The sequence below is a fragment of the Halichoerus grypus genome, chromosome 12 (assembly GCF_964656455.1).
Source record: "Halichoerus grypus chromosome 12, mHalGry1.hap1.1, whole genome shotgun sequence".
In the NCBI taxonomy this organism is placed as follows: domain Eukaryota; kingdom Metazoa; phylum Chordata; class Mammalia; order Carnivora; family Phocidae; genus Halichoerus; species Halichoerus grypus.
This window is the reverse complement of record NC_135723.1, coordinates 80,805,465-80,823,154: the sequence shown is the minus strand read 5'-3', so window position 1 is coordinate 80,823,154 and position 17,690 is coordinate 80,805,465.

Below are 17,690 nucleotides of genomic sequence, written 5' to 3'. Positions count from 1 at the left end.
TGGGTCAGGAATTTTGGGTCAGTTGGACACTTTGAGCTCAGAATCTATCATGTGATTATAGTCAGACAGGGATAAGCACTGGAACAACAAATGATGAAATTCACTAGAAGCATCTCTCTCTCTCTCTCCCTCCCTCCCTCAATCCCTCCTTCCCTCCCTCCATGGATTTCAGGGCCCTTCCCTGTGGTTTCTCTACATGGGCCACTTTGGGCTTCCTCTAGGCAACGAGACTGCTCCCATTGAAGCCTAGGGCCCCAAAGGTGAGTGTTTCAGTCAACAAGATGGATGCTGCACCCTCTTAAGGCCCACCTCCAAATTAATAGAGTATAATTTTTGCCACACTCTCCTGGATACACATGAGTCATAAGTCTGCTCAGAATTAGGGGAGGGGACTTAACCTCCACGTCTTGATAGGAAAGTAGCAAGGTTCTAGAAAACACACGAGATGAGACATCCCATGTATCATCTTTGGAAAGTACCATTTGCCACAGACAAGATAGAAAAAGAACTGCCTTTTGGGTAATTTGCCACAGAACTTGTTCTCCTGTGTGAATGAAAGGTAGGGTAGATACATTTGGGACAAAATTCAGGATCAGGAAATGTCAAGGTAAGCCATTCATAGAAAGGGTCCCTGGGCAGGTCACAGCCCCTGGGTTGAAAGATATTATGCATATTTACTAGGGCATAGAGGAAAGAAGAGGGGAAATGACAAAGAAGGAGGTTTCAGAAATGGAAATAGAAGCTATAAAGATGCCAAGTAACTCTTTTTTTTCTGTAGCGTTGCCAGTGGTTAGCCCTTTCTGAACCATTTTTAGTGCTTGTCAAATGTTTATGACCATGCCTCTGGAGTGCCACAGATTCAACTAGCCTCTTACTCTCTCTGTGCTCAAGAGCTTTGTCCATTAGAGCTTCTTGCCAGCGTTTATAGCTATGGAACACTGCCTGAAACCATGTTGTTGTGTGCCTTTAGAGAGTTTCTTCTTGGTGTTCTGATAGTGGTGCTCCTCAGCTCTGCATGCCATTTTAAAAGTTAGCATAGTTAAAAATGAGATGTGGCTTGGTAAGTGAATGAAAGGAGTTTGTGGTCGTATTGTAAAGGACTTATATATCATCCTTTTCTGGCCAAGATTGAAAACAAGTGTTTAAGGAGTGCCAGGCACATGTCTGTGAAAAGGATAAACCAGAGATTAAGAATTATCACAAGAAGGCTCAGTTCAGTGACTTGAAATAATTGAGAGAATTAGGAAAGGAAATCTGAACAGATAGTGCTATCAGGAAGAGGAGGAATTTCGTAATTAACATAGGCATATTCAGTGGGTGCTTTGTAGCCAGATGATATAGGGTTTCAGTAAAGCATATCAAGAATACGTAAGTTTTCAACTTTAGACACTTCCATTAATAGAAACACCACTGCTTTCTTTAAAGAAATAGGGAACATGAGAGGCTTTATAGAGGAATCTTATATGGCCTTTTAAATTTTGCTTAGTTGGGAATGTCCATTGGTATTAATAAAAATCTGTAAAAGTTGATAATATCAAACACAAAAGCAAGTCTAGAGGGTTAAGGGTCAAATATGGAATCATGGGACTTACCAACAGTTGGGGATAGAGCAAGAAAAAGTCCAGAAGGGGAATAATTACAGTAAGCTGAAGGGAGAAAATAGAAATAATGTATTATAGTGAAGAGAGCAAAGCATGAACAATATTATTATGCTCTAGAGTAGTCAAGTTAAATAGAAGACAGCACTGGATTTGATTATTACAAGTGCCTTTTCTATCTTATTAAAATAAAAAATCAGATCAAAGTGAGTTTAGTAGCAAATTAGACAGGAAAGAGCTAGTAGTTTTTGTAGGGTCTTTAACAAAGTTTGTAAAAGGGAGAAAATGAGAGCACTAGCTCATAAGGAAAGCAGCATTGATAAAGTATGCATGGGCGTATATTTTGAGGACATGTTTATAAATTGAAGGAAAGAATGATAGTGTTAGAGCAGGTGGAAAAGGTGAACTTGAACTGAAGAAGGGTCAGTTCCTTCTCAGAAGAGGGACGGAGTGACAAAGATTGTTGGTGGAAAAGGCAGATGGACTGTAAACTGTTGGGTAAGTATGATTGACGTGGAAGTGTTTAAGCAATTTGAAGGGAATGTAACATATCCACTGGATGATATATAATTCAAACAAAAACTCACATGACCAGTCAAAGCATAGAATTGGGTTAAAAAATACCAAACTTAGCAACTCAAAGTAATGAAAATAAATCACTATTTACTGGCATCTCTCAAATAATGTCAAAGGGTAAAAAGAAATTCTCATTGCCCTGAAAATCTTTAAAATGTGTTCTATTTCTGTCATTATCAGTATCCTTCCCTAGAGTTACAACTGATTACCTCAAAATCTCCCTCCCCCACTATAACTCTGAACCCCTACTTCTTTTTATTTAAGCCACTATTCTTTCTATTCTCTTGAGACAACACCCTTTCCAATGATGCTCAATTTATCTTTCCACTTGTTGTCCTAAATTCATGGTGCTCTGTTTTGATGCACCTCTATTTATTATCTTAAAACTACATCACAGAAACCTAAAGAAATATCTGATGCAAAGCGGACACTCACTATATATGGGTGGGGATAGAGAAGCTCAAGGAAAAAAAAAAAAAAACCTCTTCTTGAACTTACAGGAAGGAAGAAGACTGAAAATACTCAAATGTACATGTTTTTACCTTGTTGCAGATGGGAAAGGAAGCTAACATTACAAATAATCTGTTCATAATTTTCTGCTAGAGTTGCTAAAATATTGATGATTCTTCAAGGGTAATTCAATGATGATATTGTTCATAATTTGAGTGTATATGTTCCCAGAATCAATTACTAAAGTATTATATCTTATTAAATTCTGATATATCACCTCATAAATCTTACCACTTACAATAAGTACATGTGGATGGTGGAATTCTTAACCTCATGAAGGTGGTTATAAGTTCTGTTATTCCCCATTATAATAGTAGCTTCTTAAGTGTATGATATGTGCCAGACTCCCTAAGCATTTACTCTTCTCAGCAACCCTAGATAGTATGTACAACAACTTTTATTACTTTTTACAAATAAGAATATAAAAGCATAAAAGTAAATGAGAAGAAACAAAGACTGAGTAAAATTGTTGTAAATTGAAGATGCAGGAGTATGACAGGCAGAATAATCCTTCCCAAAGATGCCCATGCCTCCATTCCCAGAACCTATGCATATGTCACCATTCTGTTAAAAGGGACTATGCACATGTGATTAAGTTTAGGGGTCTTGAGATGGGGAAATTATCTTGGATTTTCCAGATGAGCTCAGTGTAATCACAAAGAGTCCTTATAAGAGAGAGACAGGAGAGTCAGAGTCACAGAAGGAGACATGATTATTGAAGTAGAAGTCAGAGCAATAGGACTACAAGCCAAGAAATGTGGGCCATTCCTGGAAGCTAGAAAGGGCAAGGAATGGATTCTCCACTGGAGTCTCTAGAAGAAATGTAGCTTAGCTGATGACACTTTGATTCTAGCCCAGAAGACATTTTTCACATATCTGACCTTTAGAGCTGTAAAATAATAAATTTATGTTGTTTTAAGCCACTGAGTTCTTAGTAATTTGCTATAGCAGCAACAAGAAACTAACACAAGTAACAACAGGAATAGTAACAAGAGTGAAGTCTTTGAGTAGCTGTGAGGGAATGGGCACCACACCAAGAGAGGACTGGCTTTTTGTGTTTTTGTTTTTTGGGGAAAGATTTTTCTTATCTTTGGTCCCCATTAATTGTGAATATATATATTTATATTAGGAGCTAAAAAAATATTTGATGGATTACAAAAGGCTTAAGAATGTTCCCCCAAATAATAGACTATCTCTCTCTATGCTATGAAAAAACGTCAATTTCTAAGACGTGACACTGACTTATATACTCACATTAATTTATTCACTCTATCTCTTTTTAAAACCCTGCTTCTACCAACATGATCTTCAAAAAGACTAAAGGAATATTTGTGAAAATGGGGTAGAGGGAGATGTAAATAAGGAAGAAAAAGGAGAGAAGGCCACTATCCATGTGTCAGATCAAGTAAATTCTGAAACTTACAGTGCTGAGAATAGCAGATGGAGGGGCAGACCAGCCAATCTGCAATTGGTCTTATGTGTAGGAAGACTGTCTCTGGTCAACATATGGAACGGTCACCAGGAAAAAGCACTTCTATCTTGTATTTCTGGAACAAAGTAAGGTAGGGTTGCAGATAGAGATCCTGCTGGCGCTTCCTGACTATGCAAAGACCATCTAGGGAAAGAATTTACAGGTGACCCCACTATGCATGAGGAAATACAGTATTTTATGGCCCCCTTTAACACACGTAGGCTTTCTTGTCTTCTCCCTCTAGGTATGAAAAAGTTTTCATTATATGTTTGTATAGGCGCACAAGTTATCATTTTTTTTCTCTTTCCGTATTTCTCCATGAGCAGTTGGATGACTTTTGTGAAATACAAAACTCATCATAATATTTCTGTCCTGAAAGCACTTAAAAGGCTTCTTATTGCCCTCAAGATAAACCACTTAACAAGGAGCCCTCCTTATCTGGCTTATGTCTACATCCCCACCATCAAAAGTCCCGTAACACATTGTGCACTAGTAACCTGGAACAACTTTTTTTTCCCTCCTAAAGTTCAATGTTCTCTTCCCTTAGGGCCTTTGTGCATATAGTAGTTCTGTTTGGGAGTCCCTGCCTTTCCCACCTTCCAGGTCTCCTGACTCATAAATTTAGTGTGGCTGATTTGGATATATTTTAGGTCTCAGCTGAGAAGTCACTTCCTCCTGATGTCTTCCCCGACCCACCACAAAGGAAAAAGTGGTTGCATCTCCTGTATGTGCCACAGCACTCCACACTATCCCATCATTGTGCTCGATTCCACAGTTTAGAAGTGCAGAAAAATGTGAGGACAAAAATTCTACTTTGGAAGAGCACTACTTTGGGGTAAATAGGTACACTGATAAGCTCTGCAGAGTGATTCCCAGGAAATTAAAATTATCATGAAACTGTTATACAGGAGCCTATCAGGGAAATTTATTCTGTTTCACAGAGGGAGAAGAGAGAAAAATGAAAAATGTAAGTAATAAGGAAAAAGGAGAACCAAAGAGGGAATAAAATTAGATGACCTCAACCTTCTTAGATTTATGTGTCTATGCCTTAATATATCCCAGCATGTGTATAATAAAATTGTACCTAGATGGAGTCATTATTGGTAATTCATATTTGATTTTTTCTTTTTTATGTTATTTAAAGATTTCTAAAATAAGTATTTTTAGTTTTGAAATAAAAGATTATTGGTTTATTCATTCAGCAAATATGTATTAGATATTTACTAAGTGCAGTTTTCAAAGCACTGGGAATAAAACTGTGAACAAGATAAAGTCCCTGTTTTCAAGGAGTTTGCCTTCTAGTAGAAGGCGTAGAAAAGAATTAAAAATAAGGCAGTATCAGATAGTGAAAAGTAATAAGTCATATAACAAAGCGATATACCAAAAAGTGAGTCAGGGTCAAGAAAGGCCTTTCTCAATGACAAGAAGGAATTGTCCAGGTGAAGATATGGAAGGCAGTGGGAGCAGCTAATGCAAAGTCTTGACAGTGGAGAAGTCCTTGAACTATTGCAGAAATAATATGAAGACCAGTGTGAAGTGTGATGACAGAGGGAGACAGGTGTTTAAGATGGGAAGGATAGTTATGCAGGGGCCCAATTATGTAGGACCTTAGAGTCCAAGATGATGAATCTAGATTTTATTCTCCAAGGTACTGATAGCAAATTTATTATAAGCATTTCCCAATTTTACTAAGTATTCTTCTAAAATACCATTTTAATGGCTTCGCATTATTCTGTCATATGGATGTGCTAAGATTCAATTAATCACTCCCTTATTATTGGACATTTAGGTTATAAGACTTGGCCAAAATCCAACTTGAATCAATTAGTGAAACAGAATGGATCCACCTCTTTACCACTTCAATCAAATGCCAGTTAGTAGCAATTAGTATTTACTGAAGATGATATATGACACTGGAAATTATAATCAGGTAAGAAATGTGCATTATTTTCCCTGATATAACTTATTTTGACATGTGTGGAAAAAGAGTAGATGCTTAAATTAATATCATCACATGTTTTCAACTATCTCCAGAGAGCTCTTACAAATCTAATAGGTGGATATGATAGTATAAAAAGGGCAATTTTAAAAGATTTTTATTTGAAATAGAATATTCACATCATAAAAGATATTTAAGAGGTATCAAAGTAAACATAGTGCATAGATTTTTTATAGTGAGACCAACCATCCTTTTAGAGGAGGAATGATGTTAATATGACATGTGTCCACCATGGTCAGGGATCCTGTCCTACCTACCCTGTCTGGAGCTCTAAGGTCAGAACTGAAGCTGCAATATTTGCCAATTCCTCTTCCTCCTTCATCAGGATCCCCTAAAGCAGGGGCCTTAACATATTTAGTGCCATTACCCCTTGATAATTAGGTGAAGCCTATGGGTCCCTTCTCAGAATAATGATTTTGGCTGAAATTAAATGCAAAAGAGTATAAAGAAAAGCATAGCCCTTGAACTCAGACGAGGGCCTGGATTATCAGCCCTCCATGGACAATTTCTAAGTTTTAGTACAAGACCTCTCTGACCCTTGGCTCAGGTGCAATGTATACAATATGGAGTGTGTTTATAACTTTTGTCTGTGCATGCACATGCTTATAAAATTAGTTTATCAGGCTATATGTAGTCAATGGACAAGTAAATTTTAGAAAATTCCTTACTTTGTATCTGGGCCCCAGGAACCCCAGCCCTATGCAGTTAATCCTTTGCTTCGGTTCAGTGGTTAATGATATAGGGCAGAGAGAATGCCTATATTTTCTTAAAAGCTACCATCTTCTGGGTCGCATAGGACTTGGGAGTTAGCACTCAGTGGACTGTCATATCAGCTTTCCAAGGATGCTGCTGGTTATGAGGAAAGCTAATTTCTATTTTGGTCACTGTAGGTGCTGAATTCCTACAGCAGCACTTGCTTCACTGGCCCAGAGGTGGGCAGACCCCGAGTCCTTCTGGGATGGAGCCTCTAACATGGTTCTCACACCATTCCTTAAACAGAGGTACTGTGCTCTTACACCCATTTCCCTTCTCCTCAAAGAAATTACCCAACTTAGACCTAGACCCCACTCAGGACATATCTTGCCACAGACTTGTGCCTTTTCTGTTGTTTGCTTGATTTTGTTTTCTGGAGTTTTATTGTTCTGGCACCTTCTTAGACTAGGAAGCAATGTCTGCTTTTCTACCCAAACTTTCCCAGAACTCCACACTCTCTCCCAGTAACCAATTTGTATTCCTGCTTTCTACAGTTACTGGTTGGTTTTCTTTTTCTTCCAAAAATTGAAGCAGCAAACTGATTCAAACTAATTTTCAGATTCAAAACTAATTTTTGGCTTTGAGTTGGACTTTGAATCCTATCATTGTCCTTGCAACTTTACTGCAGGTGATATGATCACCTTTTATTTCTCACGCCACTCTGCCCACACCCTGATTTCTACTATGCTTATGCGTGTGTGCATGTTAGGGAGGAGAGGGATGCCTGTTTGTATCTCTAGTGAGCATCTGCCATGGAGTTTAAACACTGGAAGAAATAAGAGTGTTTCCTTTGTCACTGTATGGAAGATTATAAGGAAGAAGATATGCACATCCTTTTCTGGGTAATTATATCTCTCCGAGAGTGCCTCTGGACATGCCTGTGGGAACCATATATAAATGTACTTTATAATAATTCTTATTGGAAAATGGGTGAGAGAGAAAAAAATGAAAGCAGGAACAATGATGCTGACGTAGAATGATATGGAGAAAGCAGCAAGGTCATGGAGTCACATGGCCCTGAGATCTCCTCCATCGTCTACCTGCTGAGTGACCTCAGATAGTCACTCAGGGTTTCAATTTTCTCATCTGTAAATGAAGACAACTTACGATTTGTTAAAATCAGAAACAAATGGAGACCAGCCTTGAAAATTCCCTGAATGGACAAAACCAGTTTAGTCATACAAAGCTTAAGTTAGCTTATTTTGTAAGACTAACTTGACCTGGGTCAGCTCTTGCTTATGCCTCTGAAAATCACAAGCAAAACTTAAACCCCCAGCGTTGATGTGAAATAACAACTGGCCAGTTCCCTATCATTTAAGAAGATTCTAATTTATAACCAGTCACTGTGAAGAATAAACAGTCAGTGCTTTCTCACTACGTAAGCTGCTTTATAACAATATACCCCTGAGCCTCATTTCATGTTATGGTTTGAGTGTTCTCAGTTTGCAAACTGTCTTTTTCGGTGTGTGCACAATACATTTTTACTAATTAGTACTTCAGTGATTCATTGGTTTTACTTTGGCTATTTCTAAACCTTAGATTATTTGAGGATTAAATGCCCGGAACAGTGTAGGGGATCAATATATGTGATCAATAAATTTCCCTTCCTTACCTCAGTCAGCAAATGTTGCTTCTAAGACCTTTAATGCTTCAGATCAAACTTAAAGGTCTAAGAAATAGCAACTGTTATTGAGTATTTTATATCTAGGAGATGCTTGTCTCAGTGCTATAATATCTGCAAGAATCTATGGGACAGGTATTTTTGTAATTTGTGCTTTACAGGTGACCAAACTGAGGCTTAGAGATACTAACATGCTGATGGTCATAGACCTCCTAGGCTGAACTGGGATTTGAGGCCTGACAGACTGGCTCCAGATCCCATGCACTCTTATTGCATATGCCAAAACACCTCTTGTAAAATGGTTAGGCATGATGCAGAAATCAGAGAATTTTCCTGCAGATCCAGCTTTGGGGAATTAGGAAGGAATAAAATGGTCTTTCTCAAAGAGGAATGTGTAGTGAGTCAGTATCATACCACGATCAGTGCTTTTTGTAAAAGTGCTGCATATTCATTCACTCTGCAGTGCTTGAACAATGAGCTTGCTGGATCTCAGGGCACTCCTTATTGTCCCAGCTAGTGGAGAAACCAATCTCAGCCTTCCACAGGATGAGTGGCTCCCTCCACCTGCCATGGACCATCCACAGACTTTGTTTTCCAGCTGTCCCCTGGTCAATGGTACAAGGTACCTGGCTTGCTCAGATCCTCTGTAAGCGAGCACTACTCTCTCCTAGAGACTGTCTATGTCAAACAGCCTGCTTATTCTCCCCTGAGCGGATCCCTTCTTCAAACTTACCTTGTATGAGGAGACTGACAGGTAGAAGGGTGTTTTCTCTAATAATAGAATAGATTTCACACTCCATAGGATGATGTGAAACTGAAGACTGCCTGCATCCTGTGGTTGGTTAACTCTGACCATGAAGGTTATTCCTTATACCATGTCACATTGTGGAATTTACCCCAACTCCATGCATGACAGGTGACAGCCCTGAAGAACCCACCAAGCAGGAAAGTTTGTCAGCAATATAAGGGAATAGGAGACTGTTCTTTTTGGCCACTGAGTGGCTTAAATGAAATGCTTATGCCTGCAGGATGATAATGATGATGATGATGATGATAAAACCTCCCATTTGTGTCTTACTCTATGGGTCAAAAGCATTTTTTCAGTTATTATCACATTTTACCTTAAGGGAAGGGAATATAAATTATTCACAGATGAAAGCTAAGGAACTGAGGCACTGAGAAATAGACACTTTTCCAAGTTTGACTCTGAGTAAACCCAAGAATCAGTGCTAAAGCCAAAGCCTTCTGATGGTTTTACACCATGGTGCTTGAGAAATACCAGGTAATTAATTCAAAACTATTACTTTTTTTTTTAAACAGATAGTCTTTTCATTTTTTATTTATTTATTTATTTATTTATTTTTTTAAAGATTTTATTTATTTATTTGAGAGAGAGAGAATGAGAGACAGAGAGCACGAGCGGGAAGAGGATCAGAGGGAGAAGCAGACCCCCCGCTGAGCAGGGAGCCCGATGCGGGACTCGATCCCGGGACTCCAGGATCATGACCTGAGCTGAAAGCAGTCGCTTAACCAACTGAGCCACCCAGGCGCCCCAGTCTTTTCATTTTTTAAAAAATTTTATTTATTTATTTGAGAGAGAGGAATGAGAGAGAGAGAACATGAAAAGGGGGAGGGTCAGCGGGAGAAGCAGACTCCCCACTGAGCAGGGAGCCTGACACGGGACTCCATCCCGGGACTCCAGGATCATGACCTGAGCCGAAGGCAGTAGCCCAACCAACTGAGCCACCCAGGCGCCCCAAAACTATTACTTTTAAATACCTGTTTAGAGACTGCTCTCAGGTGGGTAAGGATCCTTCCTGCAATGAGTTATAATATTAGCTAAATATAACCAAGTTACATATAAATTGTAACTAGTCAAGGCAACTTGACAGTTTCTACTCTGATGTTTCCTCTGTGTAGGCAGCAAGGATGCGGGTTCAGCTGAGCTGAGAAACCTTTCCATTTAGGGTGTATTTGGATACTGGTTGGAATAATTTTGCTATCAGCATGCTTTTTCTTTCCTGGCAGATTGACTTCGATTCTTTATTTGCCAAGGTAATCTGATAAGCCATCCAATTAAGTGAAAGGAACAAGGATGATCCTATTTTTCTCCCAAAGTCAATGTTCTTCTATCACTCATTTCTTTTCATTTTTGTAGTCATGTAAAATTGTTATCTCTAAGTGGACATTTTATAGGTACATATCTTCTCAGCCACACTCCCCATCTTGGCACAAAAAGACTGCATACACAATTGAACATGAGCCTAATGTCAATGGTGTCGACAATAACCCTATAAGGACTTAAATAGTTGACAGGGTCCTTGTTCTTTGGGTCATTTTCTTTACTACACATAGACTTTTTGTCAGTACTGAAATCACTGCCAAAGACTGCTAAACCTAGGTCTGGGTATTATTGATCCCTTGTACATTAGCTTTTTTATTGGGCATCAGTAAAGACCATTGTCTTTATTAAGATTCATCACCAAGAATTCAGTATGATACCATTTAACTCTTTGCTTTTAACACATAGAAATAGCAACTCTTCAAACAGATAAATGCACAAAAGAGGTCAACACTTTTCATAGGGAAAACAGGTCAAGAAAAGAATAAATGATACATATCTAATACAGATTATTTTATCCTCAAAAATCCGTGATGGTAATTTTTCTGCCATCAGCAAAATATTAGTGTTGGATATTGACACAGAAAACAGCAAAAATGCATTACTCAGTGACTCTTATTCTTTGGTTTACCATTTTATACATAACAATATGTATATTATATGTATTTTATTTATATTGTTATATACACATATCTGTATATTTATGTATATATATCAGTATATTTCATACAGATATATACATATTTGTATATATATCAGTATATTTCACTTCTGTTGAAGGTGTTTGCAATTTGGACCATCAATAACAGGATGTTGTCAGAATATTGTACAACTAGAGCATGTGTTCTACCAATGATCCATCCATATGTGTTTTGAAATAAATCACAGGAACATCAGATTATAATTTTTCAAGGGAAATGAGAATGAAATATCAGAACAATACATTTTCTTTTTTTTAAATTTTTTAAAAGATTTTATTTATTTGAGAGGAGAAAGACAGCACAAGTAGGGGGAGGGGCAGAAAGAGAGGGACAAGCAGACTCTCCGCTGAGCTGGGAGCCCATGCGGGGCTCGATCTCCAGGACCCTGGGATCATGACCTGAGCGGAAGGCAGACGCTTAACCACTGAGCCACCCAGGCACCCCTTATTTTTTTTTAAACATTCTAATATTTTCTTTTTTTTTTTTTTTAAGATTTTATTTATTTGAGAGAATGAGAGAGAGAACGAACACGAGCAGGGGGGGGGCAGAGGGAGAAACAGACTCCACGCTGAGCAGGGAGCCCTACCCGAGGCTTGGTCCCAGGACTCTGGGATCATGACCTCAGCCAAAGGCAGACGTTTAACCAACTGAGCCACCCAGGCACCCCAGAACATTACATTTTCAATTACATTTTTATTTTTCCCTATGTTTGGTATTCAGAGAAGTTATTTTTTTTTAATCTGGGTGACATATAGCCTAGGTTATTTATAAATTCTCACATTTTTTTATTCTGTAACTCACGTTTTAACAAATTGATAGTCCCTATATTGTCTGGTAAACATAAAGGATTGGTTCTAATATTGAGTTTTACCTTCCAATGTCAGAAGCTTAAATATTGATATTCCAAATGATTTTTTAAGATCAAATGATCAGTGATATTAACTCTTTGGTAAAGAGGTTGTATAATTGAATTCTACTAAAGCAGTACATTATTATTTGAACTCTTTTGTGTTGTGATTTTCTTAAATCTGTCTAACGTGCAGCCAGCTCCCAGTCACCCTGAGAGCTACCCACCTTGTATCAGATGCAAAGGCTGACCTAGATATTTTAATCTAATTATGGTGATGCAAAACCTTTTATAGATAAATGAAAATAGCCTATATCTGTGCACTCCATTTAATTCTGAATATACCAATTTTTGTTTTCTGGGATTTTTTTAAAGATGACAGATTTGAGATGAGTGGTCCTATTTAGACATCATTTTGAATTGGCTTAGTCTGAATGGGGGAATTTCCTTCAGCATGATTCTAAAAAGCATCATCCTCTTTCCCTTTTTTGCACTCCTTTTCCCAAAGAGCCTTTCTCCAACCAGTTTTCAAATGCTAAAATTCTATTACTAGTGCTTTATTCCTTTAAACTCTGTTAAATGTAAATGCCCTTTGGCAGAATAATAATTAAAGTGGTTAGTGTTGATACGCTCTTCAGAGTAGTTCTCCAGAAAAGTTTTCATGAGGGGAAGAGAGAAAACATAATTTGAGGAAAAAAATGAATGTAGAATTGAAGATTCTACTTCACTCATCACTATTTTCCTAGGATCAGCTCTAGAAACTAAGAAGGGCTGCATTAATACTTGGTGTAATAAAGGTAGAGCTTATTACTACTGAATTGTAAGCCATTTGAGAGGCATAATCATGCAGTGGATTTTCTGACCTACTGGATTGCAAATTATCTGTCTATAATAGAGAATAGTATAGTAACCTGAAAGAGCACACATATTTAGAACCTCAGAAAACATTCATTTCAGAACTGGAAGTGAAACAAATGAAAATTTGTTGACACTAAGCTAATTTTGAAAACAAACATTCAGAATCATCAATAAAAATTGTCAATGTTACTAACATAAACTGCAAGATGATGTTTCAGTTTGGTATACCTCTCATGAGATTTATTTATTAAGGTTTTTATTTTAATTCCAATATAGTTAACATACAATGTTATATTAATTTCAGGTGTACAATATAGTGATTCAACAATTCAGTGCCCATTATGATAAGTGTACTTTTTTTTAATGATAAGTGTACTCTTTAATCCCCATTACCTGTTTCACCCATCCCCTGACCTGTGTTCCTTCTGGTAACCATCAGTTTGTTCTCTATAGTTAAGACTCTCTTTCTTGGTTTGTCTCTCTTTTTTTTTCCTTTGCTCATTTGTTTTGTTTCTTAAATTCCACATATGAGTGAAATCATATGGTATGTATCTTTCTCTAACTTATTTCACTTAGCATAATACTCTCTAGCTCCAGCCATGTTGTTGCAAATGACAAGATTTCATTCTTTTTCTTATGACTGAATAATATAATAAAATATTTATATTCTATATATAAAACATATATAATACAAACATATATATATATATTTCTTACCAATGAATAATATAATAAAATAATACAATAAAATAATATACCTCTTCTTCTTTATCCATTCATCTATTGATGGGCACTTGGGCTGCTTCCATAATTTGGCTATTATAAATAATGCTGCAATAAACTTAGCGGTTCATGTATCCCTTTGAATTAATGTTTTTGTATTTTTTGGGTAAATACCAAGTAGTGCAATTGCTGGACTATAGGGTAGTTCTATTTTTTTTTTGCATTTTTAAGCTTTTTTTTTTTTTTTAAATTTTTTTTATTGTTATGTTAATCCCCATACATTACATCATTAGTTTTAGATATAGTGTTCCATGATTCATTGTTTGTGCATAACACCCAGTGCTCCATGCAGAACGTGTGCATTTTTAAGCTTTTTATTTAAATTCCAGTTAACATACAATGTAATATTAGTTTCAGGTGTACAATATAGTGATTCAGTACTTCCATACATCACCAGGTGCTCATCACAGCAAGTGCACTCCTTAATCCCCATCACCTGTTTAACCCAATCCCTCACCCACCTCCCCTCTGGTAACTATTAATTTGTTCTCTAGAGCTAAGTGTCAGTTTCTTGGTTTGTGTCTCTCTCTCTCTCCCTTTTTCCCCTTTGCTCCATTGTTTTGTTTCTTAAATTCCACATATAAGTGAAATCATATGGTATTTGTCTTTCTCTGACTGACTTGTAATGCTCTCTAGCTTTATCCATGTCATTACAAATGGCAAGATTTCTTTCTTTATGACTAGGTAATATTCCATTGTATATATACAACAGTTTCTTTATTCATCAATCAATGGACATTTGGGCTGTATCCATAATTTGGCTCTTAGATAATGCTGCTATAAATATAGGGGTTCATGTATCCCTCTGAATATTTCTGTATTCTTTGGGGAAATACCTAGTAGTACAATTGCTGAGTTGTAAGGTAGTTCTATTTTTAACTTTTTGAGGAACCTCCATACTGATTTCCAGAGTGGCTGCACCAGCTTGCATTTTCACCAAAAGTACAAAGAGGTTCGCCTTTCTCCCCATCCTTGCCAACACCTATTGTTTCCTGTGTTGTTGATTTTAACCGTTCTGACAGGTGTGAGGTGATATCTCATTGTACTTTTGATTTGCATTTACCTGATAATAATAAGTGATATTGAGCATCTTTTCATGTGTTTGTTGGCCATCAGTATGTCATCTTTGGAGAAATATTTGTTCATGTCTTCTGCCCATTTTTTAATTGGGTTATTTGTTTTTTGGGTGTTAGTTTGTATCAGTTCTTTATTATATTTTGGATACTAATCCTTTATCAGATATGTCCTTGCAAATATCTTCTCCCATTCCTTAGGTTGCCTTTTAGTTTTGTTGATTGTTTCCTTTGCTGTGTAGAAGTTTTTTATTTTGATGTAGTCCCAATAGTTTATTTTTTATTTTGTTTCTCTTGCCTCAGGAGATTTATCTAGAAAAAAAGTTGCTATGGCTGATATCAGAGAAGTTACTGTTTGTGCTCTTTTCTAGGATTTTTATGGTTTCAGGTCTCACATTTAGGTCTTTAATCCATTTTGAATTTATTTTTGTGGGTGGTATAAGAAAGTGGCCCAGTTTCATTCTTTTGCATGTAGCTGTCCAGATTTCCCAGCATCATTTCTTGAAGAGACTTTTTCCCATTGCATATTCTTGCCTCCTTTGTTGAAGATTAATTGACCATATAATAGTGGGTTTATTTCTGGATTTTCTATTCTGTTCTATTGATCCATGTGTCTATTTTTATGCCAGTACCTTATTGTTTTGATTACTACAGATTTGTAATGTAACTTGAAGCCTGGAATTGTGATACCTCTAGTTTTGTTTTCAAGATGGCTTTGGCTAGACGAACCATGAGAGACTATGGACTCTGAGAAACAAACTGAGGGTTCTAGAGGGGAGGGGGGTGGGGGGATGGGCTAGCCTGATGATGGGCGTTAAAGAGGGCACGTACTGAATGGAGCACTGGGTGTTATACACAAACAATGAATCATGGAACACTACATCAAAAACTAATGATGTAAGATATGGTGATTAACATAACATAATAAAATTTTTTAAAAAAAGTGATGGAGATATGTCAAAATGATGTAGGACCCAATTGGCCAAATCTGGGACAATTTCAGCAACAAAATAATGATAGTAACAGAAAATTTCCCATTGAATAAAATAAAACCTGTTAATTATTGATATATATAAATAAATAAATAAATAAATAAATAAATAAATAAATAAATAAATAAACGAGAGAGAAAAAAAGATGGCTTTGCTATTCAGGGTCTTTTGTGGTTCTATACAAATTGTAGGATTATTTTTCCAGTTCTGTAACAAATGCTGTTGGTATTTTGATAAGGATTGCAATAAATCTTTAGATTTCTTTTAGTACTATTGATATTTTAACAATATTTGTTCTTCCAACCCATAAGCATGGAATGTCTCTCCATTTCTTTGTGCTGTCTTCAGTTTCTTTCATCAGCATTTTATAGTTTTCAGTGTGCAGGTCTTTTACCCCCTTGGTTAAGTTTAGTCCTAGGTATTTTATTATTTTTAGTACAATTGTAAATGGGTTTGTTTTCTTAATTTGCTTTCTGCTGCTTTATTATTGGTGTATAGAAATGCAACAGATTTCTGTACATTGATTTTGTATCCTGTGACTTTACTAAATTTATGTATCAGTTCTAGTAATTTTTTGGTGTAGTCTTGAGGATTTTCTATATAGAGTACCCTATCATCTCTAAATAGTGAAAGTTTTACTTCTTTACCAGTTTGGATGCCTTTTATTTCTTTTTGTTGACTGATTACTTTGGCTACAACTTCCAGTACTATGTTGAATAAAAGTGGTGAGAGTGGACATCCCTGTTGTATTCCTGATTATAGAGGAAAAGCTTAGTTTTTCCCTCCTGAGGATGATATTAGCTGTGGGTTTTTCATTTACAGCATTTATTATGTTGAGGTATGTTCCCTTTAACACTACTTTGTTGAGGGTTTTTATCATGAATGCATGTTGTACTTTGTCAAAGGCTTTTCTGCATCTATTGAAATGACCATATGGTTTTTACCCTTTTTCTTATTGATGTGCTGTATCACATTGATTGATTTGTAAATATCGAAGTGCCTATACATCCTGGGAATAAATCCCGCCTGATCATGGTAATAGATTTTTTAAATGTATTGTTGGATTCTGTTTGCTAAATTTTGTTGAGGATTTTTACATCTGTATTCGTCAGAGATATTGGCATGTAGTTCCTTTTTATGTGTATGTTTGTGTGTGTGTCTTTATCTTGCTTTGGTATCAGGGTATAGCTAGCCTCAGAGAATGAATTTGGAAGCTTTCATACCTCTTCTATTTTTTTTGGAATAGTTTGAGAAAAACAGGTATTAAGTCTTCTTTAACTGTTTAGGAGAATTCATCTGTGAAGCCATCTGGTCGTGGACCTTTGTTTTTTGGGAGTTTTTTTGATTACTGATTCAATTTCATTGTTGGTAATTGGTCAGTTCAAATTTTCTATTTCTTCCTGATTCAGTTTTGGGAGGTTATATGTTTCTAGAAAATTATCCGTTTTTTCTAGGTTGTCCAATTTGTTGGCATGTAATTTTTCATAATATTCTCTTATAATTGTATTTCTGTGATGTTATTTCTCCTCTTTCATTTCTGATTTTATTTCTTTGTGTTATCCCTCCTCATCTTCCTCTTCTTCATCATCATCATCATCATTTTTTTTTTTTTTTTGATGAGTCTAACTAAGGGTTTGTCAATTTTGTTGATCTTTTCAAAGAACCAGCTCCTGGTTTCATTGATCTGCTCTCTTGTTATTTTAGTTTCTATTTTGTTTACTTCTGTTCTAATCTTCATTATTTCCTTCCTTCTACAAGTTTTGGGTTTTCTTTTTCTTTTTCTGGC